At 41.6% G+C, this 18,132-nt stretch overlaps 1 protein-coding gene and 1 long non-coding RNA gene across 2 annotated transcripts in view; one reads left to right on the forward strand and one right to left on the reverse strand.

Annotated features, from left to right (window-relative positions):
• Nucleotides 1-2,373: 2,373 nt before the first annotated feature.
• Nucleotides 2,374-15,894, reverse strand: LOC134476092 (uncharacterized). The gene is made up of 2 exons (XR_010047569.1): nucleotides 15,599-15,894; nucleotides 2,374-7,996 (listed from the first exon to the last, which is right to left on the reverse strand). It is a non-coding gene; the product is annotated as an uncharacterized LOC134476092 (long non-coding RNA).
• Nucleotides 15,241-18,132, forward strand: part of Col6a6 (collagen type VI alpha 6 chain) — a 141,127-nt gene continuing 138,235 nt past the window's right edge. Inside the window, exon 1 of the mRNA XM_013159804.3 lies at nucleotides 15,241-15,416. The gene's annotated coding sequence lies outside the window, so the exon portion shown is untranslated. The remainder of the gene's footprint in view (nucleotides 15,417-18,132) is intronic.

Below are 18,132 nucleotides of genomic sequence, written 5' to 3' on the forward strand. Positions count from 1 at the left end.
ATGCCTTGTGTTTGGGTGTCCTCCCAAGGCCTCATATGGTGATAGGTGAAACTCTTTCATAGTATGTTATTGATTAGTGATGCAATGCTGGAATTAAAGATGTGTGTGATTATTAAATCAGTTCACTGATTGGCTTAACACTGCCCTAATCCCAGTAGTTTATATAGATTATAAAAGGGGTAGAAAGATGCTGCTAAGGTCCCTCATTGCTTTTGCTGTCTTCCACCACCATGAACTGTTGTCCCTTTGCCACATGCCCCCCTGCCTTGGAGCCAGCCAATTATGGACTATAACCTCCACAAAGTGTGAGGTAAATAAACCTTTATCCCTTTAACTTTCAGTGTAGGGTGTTTTGTATCAGCAACAAGAAAAGTCACTAAGACAGGCACCACATGATGTTTTGACATGTGTATCTCTGTGTAATGTCTAATTTAGGTTAAATATATCTAGCTCCTTAAACATTGGTCATTTTTTCATGGCGGAAACATTCAACATCTTTTCTTCTAGTGTTTGGAGATACAAAGTATATATTATATACAGTGCAATATCATACCACTTTGCAATATGACACCAGAACTTTTGATGAATATTTTTAAGATATTTACAATCAATTAAAATTTTTAAAAAATGTATAATAAAACATAAAGCAGATTTTTGTTGCTGTTGTTGTTGTTGTTACTGGGGATCAAACTCATGACTTTGCCCTTGCCAGGCAGGTGCTTATGCCAAGGAGCTAGATCCCCAGCACAGATTTTAAAAATTTCAAATATATGAATGCAAAATATTTTAATTTAGATTATTTCATCTTGAAATAATATTTCGGATATGATTGTTTAAATTAAACATCAGCAAAATTTTAAAATACATAGCTAACTCTACATCTTTCTAAGGTGTAAATTTGATTATGGGAAATTAAGTAAGTTCCCAATAAAATATTTATCACTGGTAACTTACAAGGCTATTTCCTGGATGGTAAAGGGACAGGTTTGGGTTATGTATGTCAAAGCATGGCAGCTTACAAGGCAAGCACAAAGGAGAGGTCAGAGGATAAAGTTTGATTCTTGGCTCTGTCGCAGACTAGCAGGAGACTTTGTTTGCCCGTATTGGATCTCCATTGCTATAGGTAGAAAGAGGAAGTTGGTTAGATAATTGGGAAGTTTTAAAGTTTTTCATCCATGAGTGTGAGCATAAATATAGAAAAAGTTCAGTCGTAGAAAAACAGAAATGATACATAGTATGTATTTCCAAATGCCCATTCACAGGCTCCTTTCACAGTCCTTAGAGTGGGAACTGTGGATTCTTCCACTTTTGCATAGTGTTCCCTTTGTGACAATAGCAGCAGAAACTATCCAGAACCCTCATTATGAGAAGAGAAGAAACATTCTTAGAATTGTTTTGTAGGAGTGGAACTTATTCCTAGATTATTACCATTACTCCTAGCATAGAAGTCATGTATGTTCACAATTTCAGCAGGAAACGTGAGTTTCCACGTCTACCTGGCCCCAGGTCAGATTTAACTTGAGGAATCTGCTGCAACATTGAGTAGAGGTGTGTGCTGGAGAGGAATTACACAGCAAATTATGAACTGCACAGAGAAAGTGCTCTGAGGCACTGCTCTTAGCAAACTGCTGACCACCAACCCCCAAGCTTAAATCATAAGAAACAAAGCTTCACATCTTGGATGCGTTTAGTGAGAATTTCATTCTTTAGGAAAATGAGGATTTCATACATGGTCATAATTATGTTGTCCCATCACTCCTGGGACTACTGTACAGAAAAAAATCTGGTTTTGCCCCCTGAAGCTGCACTCAGCAAATTGGAAGAACCCTAACTTAAGTCCCTGTGTGGAGTATGCCCGTGCCTGTGCAAATTTAATTCTCCACTATGAGTCTAGAAAGAAGGATGTGATGAATCACAATATAGCTGAACTTCTTCAAAGCTTTAGAGAAAGAAGTAGGAAAATTCGGTATCCAGTGCTTATTAACAAGAAAGACACAGAAGACCATGGAATGGAAAAAGCATACAAAGAGGGAACAACTTTGTGATGCTAAAACTCACTCCTTTTAAAGGCTTTCCAGAAATAAATAGAAATCAGAGATGTTTACATCTATTTATTCAACTATAATTGACACGGGAAGAAGACCAGAATAATATCAGCTGCTGCTACTGCTGCTGCTGAAATAAAGTTCATTTAAGTTTTCAGTTTATTATCTTTCTTGATTTATTATTAGAGTATTAAAAGCTGCTACAAACATGAGATTGCTATTTATAATTTAAATCAAAATACTCAGAACTTACACCAAAAGAATATAATTATTCTTAAGTTGATTGTGATAACTCAGACCCTGGTATAAAATCCAAGGAAGCAAGAAATTAAAATTTGGGAAGCAAAGGCTTTATTTCCAGGCCTGGTGACACAGTCTCCAGGAGCCAATTTGGAGACTGCGCCCCTCACAGCTAAAAGTCAGTGCTTTTATCTTGTAAATCCACAAACAGCTGCTGGTCACACAATGTAAGGAAGGGGCTGGGGGTGTGATGCACTACAAAGCAGAAACGGCAATTGCAAGTCTCCCTGCATACTAGCAAGTTTAGATAAGAAGAAATCTTGTTTTTCTTAGCAAAGAATAGAGAAGTCTAACAGCAATTAACAACCTTAGTTACCCTACTTCAGCACCACAACTGTTATTTGTAGAGGGCAACAATGGTTAACATATCAATTAGGTAAGATTTTACAATTCTTTACAGAGGAGAGCATTGATTAACATATCAATTAGGTCATCCAAAGAGAAAAGGAAAACACAGACAGTAAGGCCAAGTTACAGGTATTGCTATGATACAAATATAACGAAGCTATTTTTGTGAAGAATAGTACAATCTAATACAATCTAATGCAATTAACACAATTTGTGACGGGCTCAGGAGCTATTACCTCAGGCCTTTGTTTTGTGGCCTTTTGGGAAGTTAAAACTTAACCTAGTTAGATGTGAAGGGAGAAGGGGAGGGGAAGCAGCAGGTGGGCTTATACAGAACAGACCTTACGGCGCAATAGTTAGGGGGCCTTAGGTTATAACATTGATGACGAATCATATCTTTCTGAAAATCCTGATTTAATGTGCATTTTTTGACAATGGAGATTTCTGCTCCTGTAGGTATGTAAAATAGGACTTTAACTCAGGCAGCTGAACTAACACCATCTCTTGTGGCTGAACAGAAGTTTAGAGCAGGACTTCCTCTGTGATAATATTTCAATAAAATTTATCTGATCTCTTTTCACTATGTGCCTAGCACAACAAACTTCCTTCCAAATTCGTTATTTCCCTCTTCATGTCTCTTAAATAACTGCAGAGTTGATGTGAACAGAGTAGGAGCCATAGCTTTCTGATATAATTCATTGTGCTTACTAAATCATGTGTGACAGGGCTGTCCTCAGCCTCCTTAAATAACAGCAGATGACAAGCTTTCAGACTGAGTGATCACACCTCCTGGCTGTTCTATGTGTAACTCTGAATCCTGAAATGTCATTATTATGAATGTGAAACTATAGCCTGGAAAATGTAATATCTGTGCTCACTGTTTAGAAATACAATCTGCCTTAGCTTAAACTTATAAATACTTGGAAAGCGATAAAGAACCTCAAATAAAATGTGCCCTCAAAGAGGATCATGCATCTTACCAATGGATTTTCTCATAAACTCTAAAACCTCAGCCTCATGTCATGACATCTAAATAAAACAAAATTGCTGGTGTTTGCAGTGCATTGAACAAAGTAAACCAGAGAAGGGGCAGCATGATACAGTATTACTTGTATGTGGAATCTGTGGGTAGGGACATCACACTCAGAAATGGTAGAACGTGATTGCCAGAGCAACCAACTGTTGATCACAATGTACACACTCAGTTATAAGATAAGTAGGTTCTGAAGATCTGGTGGTTACTATAATCCATAGCAGTGTGTTACATCCTTAAAATTTGCTGAGAATAGACCGTAAGTGTTCTCACACAAACAAAACACATAGCTATGTGAAGTGATTAATGTGTGCTTCATCTCATGGCGTATGTACACCAAATCATGGTCAGACACTTTAAATAGATACAAATTTATTCATTAACTATGCTTCAATAAAGTTGAAAAGGAAAGCAAACCTGTTTAACATGGAATATAAAATGAGGTAACTAAGTTAAAATGGAGTCATCTGTGTGAATCCTAATCCGATGTGATTAGTGTCTTTATGGAAGAGGAAATTAGGCCAAAGGTGCAGAGGGGAGTCTCTGGGACACACAGGAGAGTGCAGCTACCTGAGAGAGAGCTCAGAAGACACCAACCCTGCAGACATCTACTCCAGAGATTGCTGGTATCCGCAATCGTGGGTCAGTTTCTTACAATACATGTCTGCTGCTTAGGTCACACATTCCCCAAAAAAGAACATTTTGGAAAAGGCACTGGGATAGATCAATCCACTTCTTTGTGAAAAGAACATACAATTGAGATGCTCAGATTATGCATTTAAACATTTCCCCATAGCTTTTATGCTATTTATAATCAGAGAGATTTGGTCATCTGGGTGAGCACTCAGTCAACATACTGAGTTATTTCAGATGTATCCAAGGAAAACAATTCTTTAGAAGATAAAGGAAACATTACTCTCTAAACCAGATTTTTATATGCAGTCTTTCAATCGTTTTCAACTAAAATCATCATCAATTAGGGTTAATAATTCCCAGGAAGCCCCATGCACATCATACAGCCACTTTGATCAACACAGGCCTGGTGCTTCCCTGCTGATGTTCCTCAAATAGGGCTGCAAACGTTGCTAAGGTAATATTCTTGCAGACAGGCAAATGTAGTCCTACCTCCACCGTGAATAACAGATGAACAGACGGTCAGTGGGAACCATATGGGGGCCTGGTTTGGGGAAAGCAAAGGCTCAAAGAAGAGAGTAACAGGGGCCACTGCGGGAACTGGCTGCATAAAACCTCAAGAGGATTCTATATTCTGTTTCATTTGGGCAATCTGAGTCTTGATTGTGTTGTAATTTCTTTGCTATCACTGTTGCATACTCCTCAGAGCTTGCACACTGACCCGAGTGCACAGACTGAACGTCTCTCCAGCAGATGTTATCAGTGGTTCTCTTTACCCCTCCCCTGTCCAAAATGGATTTCCTGTGCTTCTGAGGCCTGCTCTGCCTGCTCCCAGAGGCAGCCAGGGTACCAGGGGGTACACCCCTCTGGGAGCATCAGTCAGCCACCAGCATGGAGGAAAAGGGGAGATAAACAGCTGGGATGTGCTGTGCACTGCTTCCCAGCTTTTCCCAGTGGGGCCCAGCTCCAGCTGTCTGCAGTGATAACTCGGTTGCTAACACTCCCTTCCTCTATGCATGCATTGGCTGCCTTCCCTTTCCTATCTCATGTCCCTGCTCCAACGACAGGGTTCTCTTAAGTTTTCCTCCTACGTAAACTACTTGCACATGAACCCCTTCCTCAGGGTCTCCCTTTGGGTCAGAGTGGGAGGCAAACAATACATCTTCATCCCTAGAACACAGGCACTGAAATGTCATTTAAGTGAATTGCAGAGGCAGAGACATGGGAGACACTGCTGCAGCTGTCTCTGGAAATACAGTCTAATCACGCTCCTCCTCTTACTGGGTGCTGGTTAGTACCCCATATTCACGTCCTGGCTCATTTTCTGAGTTTCAGTCTTGGCTTCAACAATTAGTAGCTGTGCAACTAAACTTGGAGAGTCTCCTTGAGTTGCTGTGACTATTTCCTTAAAGTATAAAAGATAACTATTGCATGGGGTTAACTAATCATTGCTGGTGTTATTTCTAAATTAATATCCTGAGTCTTCGGGCAATCTTCTAGGGCTCTGTACTTCTTGATTGTGGTTGTGTTTTGGGTCAAATGGTCACAGTGAGTTACTAGGAATTAAAGCAGCAGTGATAAGGGAAAATTCACACAAACAAAATAAACACAGAGGTCAGTGGTCAGATTCACAAAATTGAACTGCTTCTCCTTTGACAAACTTGGAAGCTTGGGATTTGGCTTGACAATAAGAACTAATGATCTTCTTAGAGAAGATAAGAAAAATTTTACTTCATCATAGGTTTCGCTTATTTTTCCACTTCTTTAAATATGGAATACTTGCCATTCAATCTTGAGAAGAAAATATAGAAAATGTCTGCTGAATCCTTGTTATGCCCATATGGCCTCTAACATGAGCTGGCGTCTCATAAATTGTGCAAGTGGATTAAAATAATTTGGTCCCATGCCCATAGCTTCCTCACATTTATTTGTCTAAACAGAGAAAAAATATCTTTCTTTATTCTTACTTCACGGTGATTCAAAACCCTTAGGGTTTGAAAAAGGATATCTGTCTTTGAATGGCTCAGTGCATCCTCAGGGTAAGTAATTGGCACGTGGACTTTGAAAATCAATTGCTCCATTTCAAGGCTGAGCAATTTCAAAATCAATTGTCTATAGAACACAAGAGTAAAGACAGTGGCCTTTGTACTGTTCTCCACTGAAAAACTAACTGGAGGAGTCCTTAGCACAAGTTATCTCCCAACTGGCCTCTCTCTCCTTCCAGCCCGGGAGAAGAACTTGATCCCACCCTGTCTGAAAATGAGTGTGAAAAAGGACAGTAGTCAGTCTCCAGTGATGACAGTTCCAAATTCATCAGCTTAGATTTATTGTTAGTTTCAAATCTCTGAGACACAATACGAGGTTGTCTTTGAGTCTCCCCGTTTCCTGTTTGTCATAAGACAGTTAAGTATGGCCTTCATTGTAGATTTCCTTTTGAATGATGAAAAGAGAGGGCAACTTTGGAAATACAGACCAAGAATTCCAGTTCTGTAGACATTTCCCTTTCCTACTTCTGGTCTATCTCACCAGCAGAGTCCTCTGGTGCTTTCTTGCCCCTGGAAAAAATGCCATGCTATCATTAGGAAAGAGGAGCAGCTCCTCAATGCCAGGCTCCACTGAAGTTACAACTTTACCTCTTCATATATGTCTCAGGCCTTCTACTAGCCACAGAAGACTTTGCCCAAAGCCACATTCTCACTACATTAACATTGTAAATTTGTCTGCCTTTCAATAAGGAACTCCCAGTCCTCTTTCCCCAAGCACCACCTGAGCATTTGAGAAATACAAATTAAAACAACACTACAGTTCTATCTCATTCCAGAAAGAATGGATACCATTGAGAAATCATACAATAACAAATACCGGAGAGGCTGCAGGGGAAAAAGAAATCTTTCTCTACTTTTGGTGGGACTGAAAACTTGTACAATGGAAATCAATATGGAGATTTCTTTAAAAATTAACACTAAAGGTTCCATTCAACCCAGCAAATATGCATGTATATGTATGCCCATGTTTATAGCAGCACAATTCATAATAGCTAAATCTTGGAAACAGCCCATATACCCATCCACAGATGAAGGGGTAAAGACAATGTAGTATTTACATGCAGTGGAGTACTCTGCCATAGAGAGACTTCAGGCGTGCCACTTCCAGTCTCTTCCATATTTGCATCTCCTGCACTTGCTCTTCATGGGTTGAAGGCCAGAGATTGCCTTTTGCTTCTTCATCTTAACATTTTCCTGTGTTCTGGATAAGTGGGATGTGGAGTCCAAGGCACTTCTCATGTTGGCTGATATCTCCAAGGCTTGAGTGGCTGGTTCTCCTGGTCAGTGCTGGCCACTGCTACCTGATGGTGGCCAGGGGATGTATTGGTGCAGGGCTGGCTGCTGCTTTTCCCAGTCCGAGCTGCATACCTGAAGGAAGCTCCCTGATGGAGGACAGTGTGTGTGTGAGGGTGGGATTGGCTACTGCTTCTCCTGGCCTATTCTGGTTACTAATGAGAATCATCCCTGATGGTGACTCACATGCAGGTGGGAGCAGGGCTGGCTCTTGATTCTCCTGGGGCTGGTTGCTGCTTCTCTGACCCACACTGCTTACCATCATGAAGTGTCCCTGAGGGCAGCTGGTGTGCACATCTCTACAAAGAAAATCAATTAATAGCAACAACTATGTCATTGTAGATTTTATGTAGTAAAATCAGCAACAATAATAATATTAAACACAAACTGAACATTGAAAAACCCTAAGAACTAACACTGTATCATCTTTATACATAGAAATCAGATCTATAGTTATAGTTGAAACTCTTAAGACCAACCAGATATTGATATACAGTAAATATTTACTCAACAGAATTTTACTTCCATTGACAGTAGAATAGTATTCATCCTTAGTCATAAATAGCTGCAGATTCATGAAGGTTAGTGGTTATACTACAAGGATAGAAGCTGAGGGGAATAAAAGCATGAAAAAATAGAATTTGAACAATTAAGCAGTAGAAGAGGGAAGAAGATGATAAAATGGAAATGGAAGATTCTATTGGAGAATAAAGTAAGTAGCATTTGATAACAACAGAAAAGTCAACAAGAAAAAGATAAATAATAAGAAATAGAGATTACACTAGAGAGAAAAAGGAAAACTAATAATAAGGAAACATTGATGGAAAGCAAAAAAAAGCCAGATAAAAGAAGGATTTAATCAAACAAAAAGTGAGGAGAGAGAAAAGGGGAAGAAAGTGGATGATAAGTAAACTGCAGAGAAAGAGAACAAGAAGTCACCAAGAAGCAAGCCCTCTCTGTGAATCAGTGCCATACACAGGCCGTAATTGCCAGGGAGACAGCCAGACCCCAACCCCTTCCAAGCTGGGAAACAAGAAGAGCCAACCTCCCCTCTCCGTTATGTGACCAGCTGATCTGGAGAAACACAGGCTCGAAGGAGAGCTACTGAGGTGAAATGCAATTTGATGCTGATGGTGTTTGGTGTTTCACTGACTTTGCAGGTCTAGGGCTAGTAGTCTGATTAGCTATTCAGAGGATAATGGTACACAGTGTGACATCTGTGGGGGTCTCCTTCTGAAGGTAGTATCCACTATTAATTCCCTCTTGTTTTGAATTCCTATACCATTTTCATTGTTTTGTTAGGTTAGGCTTTATTCTTTTTTGTTTCATTTGATTTTGTTATGTCCTATGGTATGGCCAGTTATTTCAAAGACAGCAAGATACATTATGGTAGCCATTTTGGATTTACTATTGCCTTGTTTTAAAATCCTTTATTGTATTCATTGGTTTGTTTTTATTGGTTCTATTCTGTTCTGTTCTGTTTGATTTTTACTATGTCTGAAGGTATCTGCAGCTATTTTGAAAACAACAGGAGGCATTATGGTAACCATTGTTGATTTCATATTGTTTTGAAGTCCTGTGTCACTTACACTGGTTTGTTTTGATTGGCTTTACTCTGTTTTGTTTTGCTTGGTTTTATTCTCTTTAAAATAAAAAATAAAATGGGTGATAAAACTCTAAACTCCACCAAAAAAAAAAATTTTAAATGCCAATAGAAGGGAAAAACTGAATCAAAATAAGGGAGGACTAAAAAAAAATCCCTTTGCATCTCCAGATGCACGTTTTTCCTATAGAGCCTGCACTCTTTAATTGAACAAGTCACATTCCTCTTTGCCCCTCTTTATAACCTGTGTATTTGATGGTGAGCCTTCTGTGTGAAGGGCTTCTAATCTGTAAACTGCTGTCTGTGGCTACTGTCCAAGGTGGACACAGTCCCAAGGAAGATGGAGGAGGGGTATATTGGACTCTGGGTGAAGACTCACACAGACTGAGACATCTGGTGTAGATTCCAGTAGGTTAGGGACCATAGAAGATCACTTGGACAGCTCTCCTTGAATGCAGAATGATTGTTTCAGCAGTAGTTAAACTGAGCTCTGTCTACATGTACTGATATGTACAGAGCTGGCTAAGCTATTTTCCTTTCTCCCTTCAGTTTCTTCTAAGCAATGTAAATAGGGCTCACTGAGGTACTGATATGTAATCTTTGAAGCCAACTGATAGTTTCCTGTTTCCTCACATTGTGTCTCACTATAAATTGTTGAGCCCAACAAGATGGTAGAGCCACATAGCTCCAGGAATGTCAACTGGGTTTGAGCCTCAAAGTGAGAGGCTATGAATTCACAGGATACAAAAGTTTACACATCAGAAACTGAAGTAACAGTATCCTAAACATTTAATTGCTATCCCAGTTGAGTTATGCAGATTGGTCTTTCTGCATATTCTTCTGTCTACACATTACAGAGGTGCTTTCTGGCATCTAAGCTGAGCCTAGCTCATGGACTCACGTAATTCCCACCATTTCTCACCATCACGTCCTCGAGCCACTTCCTTTTCCACAAGTCAATAAATTCTGGGTGAAGCCCTGGATCAAGGCCTTTTGTTCTGTGAATCTTCACCTGGACCAGACTTAGGATCCCTTGGCTGCCCATAAATATATATATATATATATATATATGTCTTAGCATCTTTTTTTCTGGCTGGGAGTTGCACTGGGGTGGTAAATTGGATTTAACTCACTGGGATTCCAATAACATTTCAAAAGATCGTAATCTTGGAACATGAGGAGGACAGAAAAAAAGGTTACAATAGGGGACCACCACTATGTACCAGATGGATACTCCAGTGGGCACAGAACCAGGTCAAAACACCAGGTGGAGAATTATGTAAGTCTGGGAAACCAAGTGTGCTGGAAATGATGTGGTAAAATTTCAGTAGATCCAGGGAAGGGACCAGATGCTGGGTGGGATCTCATGTGAGCCCAGGGCACCAAGCAGATTAGGCAGAACTTTAGCCAGTGCTGCAAGCCAGGAACAGCTCTAGTGGGCATGAGACTGGACTAATGTGCCAAGTGGAGACTCCAACAGTTCTGGGCTACCCAATCAAGACCCAGATGCACCTAGGACTTGGCAAAGTATGAGATGGCAACTCCAATGTCCCCAAGGAGAGGAAAGGGTGCCTGGCACTGAATGGGGACTCCAGAAGGCCCAGGAACTCATGTGGTACTGAGGCTCAGGCTACTGAGGACTGGTGCTGGATGCAAGATGGAGTCTTCACCGAGTTCAGGAGTGGCCCAGGGCAATGAGCACTGGGTTAAAACTCAAGCAATGTTGGGGTGCCAGGCGCAGACTTAAACAGCTCTGGTATTAGATGTATGCCAGACAGAGATGCTGGCAGGCATGGGATCAACTTGAGGTACCCAGGATTGACTCAGACATTCTTGGGACACTTCATAGGGACTTAAGTGAGTCCAGTACTGATGTTGGGTACCAAATGGTGGCAGGCACAATTGTCTGGGTAAACTGAGCAGTCATCATTCACTTATTTATCCTCTCACTGCCTCAGGTTGGGTGAGTGAGGATGGAGCTTCCCCTGCCTTGATGGACACTGGCAAGGATATTGTAGGGCTGCAGCTTCCTCAGTGTTTGGCTGATGGAGTGAAGAGGCCCAAGTCCAAGTCCAAGTCCATCCTGCAAGGCAGTTTCGGTAGCACTCTGGTTCTCTCCAGCTACTTGGGAATTTCTCAAGATGGCTGTTACTGGACTGGGCGAGGGTAGGAACCCTGGCAGACTGTTCTGTCTCTTTTTAACTATTATCCAAATGTTTATTTTGATCTACACGTATCTTCTTTCAAATTGATTTACTGTCCCAGGGTGTAGGTCTCTCCCCTGCTTGCAGTTACTTGGGTTGTTAGTTGATCATCCCAATTCTCTCCAATGTGACTTCTGCTCTGTTGGGTCATGTTGGATCTTCTCACCAATGTTCTCTTCTCATCCACATGACTTATGGGTACTTCTCATGAATTAGATTGCTCTTTACTCCATTCTTTTAGCTTCCACTGCATGGCTTGAGGGTGTCACAGGGCCCTTCCCATGAAGTTTGCAGCTGGTAGAAGTGCAGAGTGCTATCCAGTTGGTTGCTCTCAGCAAGTCCAGACTGTAGTGCCATGACACACAAGGCTCAAATATCCAAAATAGAATTACTTTTCTTCCACTTCCTCCCCAAACCTTCTCTTCTTCCTACATTCACTATCTTGGTAAATGATCCTCCACATAGTTGTAAGTCAGGAGCCTGAGTTATCCTACACTCCACTCACTCACCCATTCACTCACATCCCGTCCATCACCTTCCTCATCTTTTTCTCTAACTCATTTCACCCTCTGCCCCTTCATCCCAGCCACCATTGAGTCTCATGCTTTTATGCAAATATCTCACTCCACCTTATTGTCCCTCTTCTTCCTCAACTTTTCTCATCCAATTCCAGGCCCAGTGTTAGCAAAGCATCAGCTTCTTTGTGGGGTTCTTCCCAGGGTGTCCAGTCTATGCAGAACCTTGTCACATTAATAATCAGCTTACTTATCCCTCTCCACAACCAACCTCTGAGGATCCAAAGGTAGAAGCTATGGCTGATTGCACCCTTGTGTCAAATAGAGTGTCTATGGCATAGGTGGTGTTTAATGCATGTTTGACAAGTTAATGGATACTAATAATCCAATAAGACATCAGTCAAATGTATTATATAATTTATCTTTAAAATCTAGAAAGATTACCATTATAAAAATGATTCTGCCCTTAGCAGTCCCTGAAATGTAAGTTCTCATTATATAGACAGTCTCCAACTTTTGATGATTCAACTTTGATTTTTTGACTTCACAATGGTACAAAGTTGTATACATTCATTACTTTGAAATTTGAATTTGCATCTTTTCTTAGACTAGCAATACATGATAGGATACCATGTTAGGCAGCAGTAGTTAACTGCAGCTTCCTGTTACTAGGGGATCAATATCTTCAGCATCCTGTATTGCTAAATTATGATGTGGGAGGTGAGGTGTATTAAATGCATTTTCAACTTGTGATATTTTCAACTAATGATGTATTTATTGGAACATAACTCCATCACAAATTGAGGAGTATCTGTATATATTTTGCTGAGTAAGTGAGTAAGTAAATGCAGAGACAATAGACAAGGGCAAAGAAATACTAAAGCATTATGAGATCAAGTAATATGGATATTACTAGGGAACTGGCATCATGATTAGCTCTGAGAGAGAGGCAGGATGTCAGGAAATGGGGCAAGAGGAAGAATGGGGAGAGAGAAAGAGTTTTGAGTTAGTGCTCTGCTCTTGAGGCAGTGGAGCTCTTATACATCATTAAGCTCTCAGATGTTTGGTTTAGAAGAATCTATCAGAAAAAAAGAATGAATTGGTAGAAGTTGTATGGAGCAGGATGAGTGAAGGAGAAGATTAGACTTTGGAAGACCAAATAGAAAGCCACCCAGTAGCGTGGGCGTCTAAAATGTGAAGGTCTAACTGGGTTGAATTCTAGAGATGTTTCACAAATCCATATGGATCTTCCCAGGGTAATGGTAGCTGGCTTTATCCCAAAGTCTCCAAGTATGAATGGACGAGTTCTTGGAGCTCATGTTATCAATGATGAACCAGTTTGTCCTCAGATATAATTAACAACCAGTTTGATGAGACTGTCGTGGGCTGCAAAAAACCCATCCAAATATATATAACACCCACACTTTCTCTTAAATTACAGATGTTCTTCAAAAAGCTTCATTATATGGCAAGAGGGAAAAAAAACCACTGGCTATTTGTTCTTCATTTCTCTGGTCCAAAAGTGAAGTGTTACACAATGAGAAAAACTGGGGATCATTTCAGGGAGTTACAGAACCTGAAAACCTCTCTTCTTCCTTTTGCTCTAGGTTAGATGAAAGGAAGATAGCCTGATTCTTTGGGTACTGGTCTAAACTTGAACCAATTGTGAAAACTGCTTTGGACATCAAAAGATCCAGGACATTGGCTAGCATGTTTTGGTACATCTCAAAGGGATTCAAGCAGTGTTCCCAAACCTTCCTGCTTGGGCTGGCATGGTCATTGTTCCAGGGTGGGCCATGACTCACAGGCTTCCAGGCGCCCTCTATCAGTCTGGAGGCTATCATAGAGGGGCATTATTTGTACATCTAGTACACTTTTAAAAATAGCTTTAAGTGAGCTGGCGATTGCCTAGAAATGCTGACACCCAGGAATCACTTTCAATAAAAACACCAGAAAGCATACTTGAGTTATGAAGTCTAGTTTTTAAAACTAACAATACAGTATGAGAATGCAGTAACTTGAATTACGTGATTTTAAACACTTTAGATAATAGCAAGGATAACTTGAGGCACACTGATAGTTGCTCTTTTGCTGTTCTGATGTTCCCTGGCCTTCTTGTGCAAAGCCATCATTTTGAAGGAACTGGAACTTGTCCTGGTGCTGCTCTGCCACCTCTAGAACCAGACTGTGAAGCCTCATGACCCAAGACACTCAAACAAGGTACACAGGAAAGTGTGTTACCATTTACCCTCCACTGAGGAGAGAACTGTTATGAACTCGGCCAAACCTGGAATCAGTGACTAGCCTGAGATATGCAGTAAACTCACATTCCAGAGCAATCACCATTTCATGGCAAACAACTTGCATTTTGACCTGTCTACAAAGTTGACCCCCTGCTCTACCACTTACAAGTTTATCTTTCTTTAAAGTCTTAGGATATCAACAAATAGTGAAATTTGAAAACGAATAGCAAAATTTGAAAACGCAGCGAACTGTGGACTCCCTTTGCTTTCCCAACCACGTTTGCTTAGACCACTGTTTTCCTGGTTTTTGTGCCTAAATTTCATTTTGAGCTAAAACTCTTCTGGCCTTTAATGCTTTAAAGTAGGATCCCAGTTTGGTTGTTTTTGTTTCCCAGACACCTAATAATAGTGCATGGTAATCACTCAACTATTTATAAAATGAGTGAGTGAATGAATGAATGAATGAATGAGTGGACCGGGAATAGACAGGGTAGAGGACAATTTCTTGGGACTCAGGATTTTAGAGTAGCCTCCTCCCTGCTTCTCCCTCTAACCCCGACCTCCTGTTGATGCCCGTCCTCCCCGGCAAAAGCCAGAAATTCCCACCGCCAAAGACACTTTCTAGCAAGACTGCGCGGCAAGAGCAAAGTCACCACAGGAAGAAGCTCAGAGAGAGTGGAGTTGCCGCCTTGGTGCACCTCTGTCGGAGCGTCCTGAGCTTCTGCAGGCGCACAGGAGGGGAGAGCGCCCCAGTTTCCCAGCCCTCGGTTTCCTTCAAGGGTCGGCAGCTGAGGGTTGGAGTCCCGCATGGGAGACCACCTAGCAGACAGCCCAAGCCCCAGGATCCCTCATTCCAACTCTGTCACCCTCTTAAGGCTGCGCCCCTCTCCCTGGAGACGCGCTGGGCCCGGGGCCGCCGGGGCGGGGTGGGATCGGACCGGGGCGGGGAGACAAGAGTTTATATATCGGACAGGAGGGGCGTGGACGCTCCCTCTGCACACCCGTGGGACACCGCGAGGCGAGACGCCGCCGGTCCCTTCCAGGTTCCCGGGTGTCCCGAGCTGCGCTCCAGTGCGCTCCGGGGCGAGCGCGTGCCAGGACCCGGCCTGGGCTGGGCAAAGCGGGCTGGGCTGCGTGGAAGGTTCCCGAGGGAGGTGAGTCCAGGGCTAGCGTCTACGGGACAGCTGGCAGCAGAGCTAGATTCCAGTGAACGACAGGCGGATGCCAGGGGGTCGCCAGGGTGGAGGGGACAGAGTGAGGACTGCGAGAGCCGGAAAGAAGTGGACTGAAAATCCCCTGCTGGGATCTCACTCCGCGGGCAGTTGCTGGAGCTCACCTCGCGTGGTTCTCAGCTTTTTGCATCGGACCCTTGGAGAACGCGCGACGCAAGCTCTTCTCTGTCCTGCTTGGTCTCTGCGTCCCCCAAGCGCGCCCGGGTGTATCTCTGCCTTCCCGCGCCCAGCAGAGGGCTGGCACGCGGCAGACACCCAGGGCCACCGGGGGACGAATGAATGAGGTGAACCGGCTGGGCCAGGGCGGACAGTCTGGCCAAGCCCGCACCCATCCAGCCTGCTCTGATCCTGCTCTGAGCACAAACCCTGTGCACAAACCTAGTAAAGGCGGGGTTGGGTTTTCACGGTTTCTGAGCGGAGAAGTAAAGCGGGGTCCAGGCGGGGGTGCGTCTTTTATCAGTTCCCAGTTACACACAGAATTCTGGCTACCTGACTGAATTTCACAACTCTGATAAGAGGAGGAGGCCGATTGGAAAGGGAGAGAATCTCAGAAAGAGGAAGTGATTTTCTTTTCTGTGTCCTTTTGTGATAAAAATTTCTTTTGGGGCTACAAAATGGGGAGCTTGGCCAGCACGCAGAGGGGAGTCCACAAGCGAGAACAGCGGTGGTCTGCACTGGGGACAGTCCTAAGACTGTGGTAGATTAGCTCAGTGGCACAAGCACCTAGCAAACGTGAGGTTGAGGTCATGAGTTTGATTCCTGGCACCAAAAAACAAGCTGGGCATAGAGGTGCTGGTCTGCCATCTCAGCATGTGGGAGGCTGAGGCAGGAGGATCACTGTGAGTTCAAGGCCAGCCTGGGCTACAAAGTGAGTTCATGGCCAGCCTGAAATGCATATGCAAACCATGTCTCAAAAAGACCAGAGAGGGAAAAAGAATTTCTGTGGCAACAATGGTGTGCAGCTGTCATTTTTCTTGTTTTTTTTTTTCTTTTTTTTAAAGATCTATTTAGTGAATACTTTTTAAATACAAAATTTGCTTGATGCTAACAATGGTTTTCTTTGACCTCTATCATTCATTATTTGGTAACTGCATTAGACTTGGCCTGTATTTGGGTTTTATTTTAATGTGTATTTGTGCCACCATTTGAAAAACCCCAATTTGTTATTAGAACCTGGTTCAAACTACCAGAAGACTGTTACAGATACCAAATATTCATGCAGGACAATATAGTATAATTAAGAAATAGTTCGACGATATATTTTATTTACAAAATATATGCTGCTGGTAATGCCATGTAAGAGGAAATAAAGTTAATTGATAATTGAAAAATATACAAAATTTGCAAATATGACATTCTGATGTCACAATGTCTAAACATTATTTACTATCTTAGATAAGGTCACATATCTAAAACACTGAAACTTCTAAATAAATGGTTTTAAATAAACCTCCTTAAAATTCCCTTCCTTATAAAAGGTGTTAGTTTCTTTTTTTCTTTTTCATTCCCCCCCCAAAATATTAGAAGTACAGAAGCGAATGTGGAATACAAAGTCCTCTCCCACTCAGGAGTTTGGTATATTTTAGATGTTGGACCATATGAACTTTTCTTAATGGGACTTACAAAGTTTTATCTTAGGAAGTCATTAGGGAGTGAGTTTTTTTAAAATAGCAAACATCTTTTAATTTTGCTAACCCCTGTGAAATAATTCTATGAAAATATCATTGTTCAATATACGATATGTAACAATTTAATTTTCCCATTCCTATCAGTATAAATTTCAAGAAGTTTTAATTTAGGAGATGTTAATGCAGAAAAATCTTTATTTATGTGTTTGTTTCTTTGCATGGACAGTACTAAGAGCAACTATTAGGTCACCCAAATCAAGATCAGGCTAAACGAACTATGAATAGAAATTGGAACATTACTAATAGTACGCCAGGGTACTGTGCACTCCCATGAACATGCTGGTCTTAAAAATGAATAAAAAACAGTCTCCCAGCCAATACCCTCCCTCTCCAAATTCTTCCAATTGTGGGATCATTAGCTGTACTCCCTCTAAATAAATAAATGCAGCACAGATGAATGAGTATGTATTTGCAATCAACAAATGCTCATCCTCCCAGTGCCCAGAAATAAGTATGAATATTAGATTTTCTATGCTTCAACTTGTATTTCTATATGTAATCACAAATTCATGGTTTTTCCAGAGTTATTAAATGCTAACCCAAATATTTTTTATCCCTTCCTGACTTGCCTCTTGTTATTGATTGTTGCTATTTGAAGTAGGATTTGGCTTCACTTTGCTTTCAAACAGATCTAGGTTCAAGTTATAGATGAGCCCTGCTAATCCCTAACAGTCCCAGCCTCACCTTCTTCACTGGAATGTGTGAAGAAAAATAGAAGAACCCTGTAAAATGCTAAGCACAAATGGCAATCAATGAGGACAATGGTGACTTTGAGGATGATGATAAAGTTCAAGGATAGTAAATAGTTAAGGCAATAATTCAGTGAATGTTGAGCCCAGTTTTATCCAGTATTCTGATTCCAGTGAACTATCTCATTCCCACGGAGCAGAAAATCACTAGTAGAAAAAAATGACTTGCCCAGCATTGCAACCTGCCTTTTCCCCAAAGTA

Source organism: Cavia porcellus, unplaced genomic scaffold (genome assembly GCF_034190915.1).
Source record: "Cavia porcellus strain 051 isolate PalLab524CR breed Dunkin Hartley unplaced genomic scaffold, mCavPor4.1 scaffold_5, whole genome shotgun sequence".
Lineage (NCBI taxonomy): Eukaryota > Metazoa > Chordata > Mammalia > Rodentia > Caviidae > Cavia > Cavia porcellus.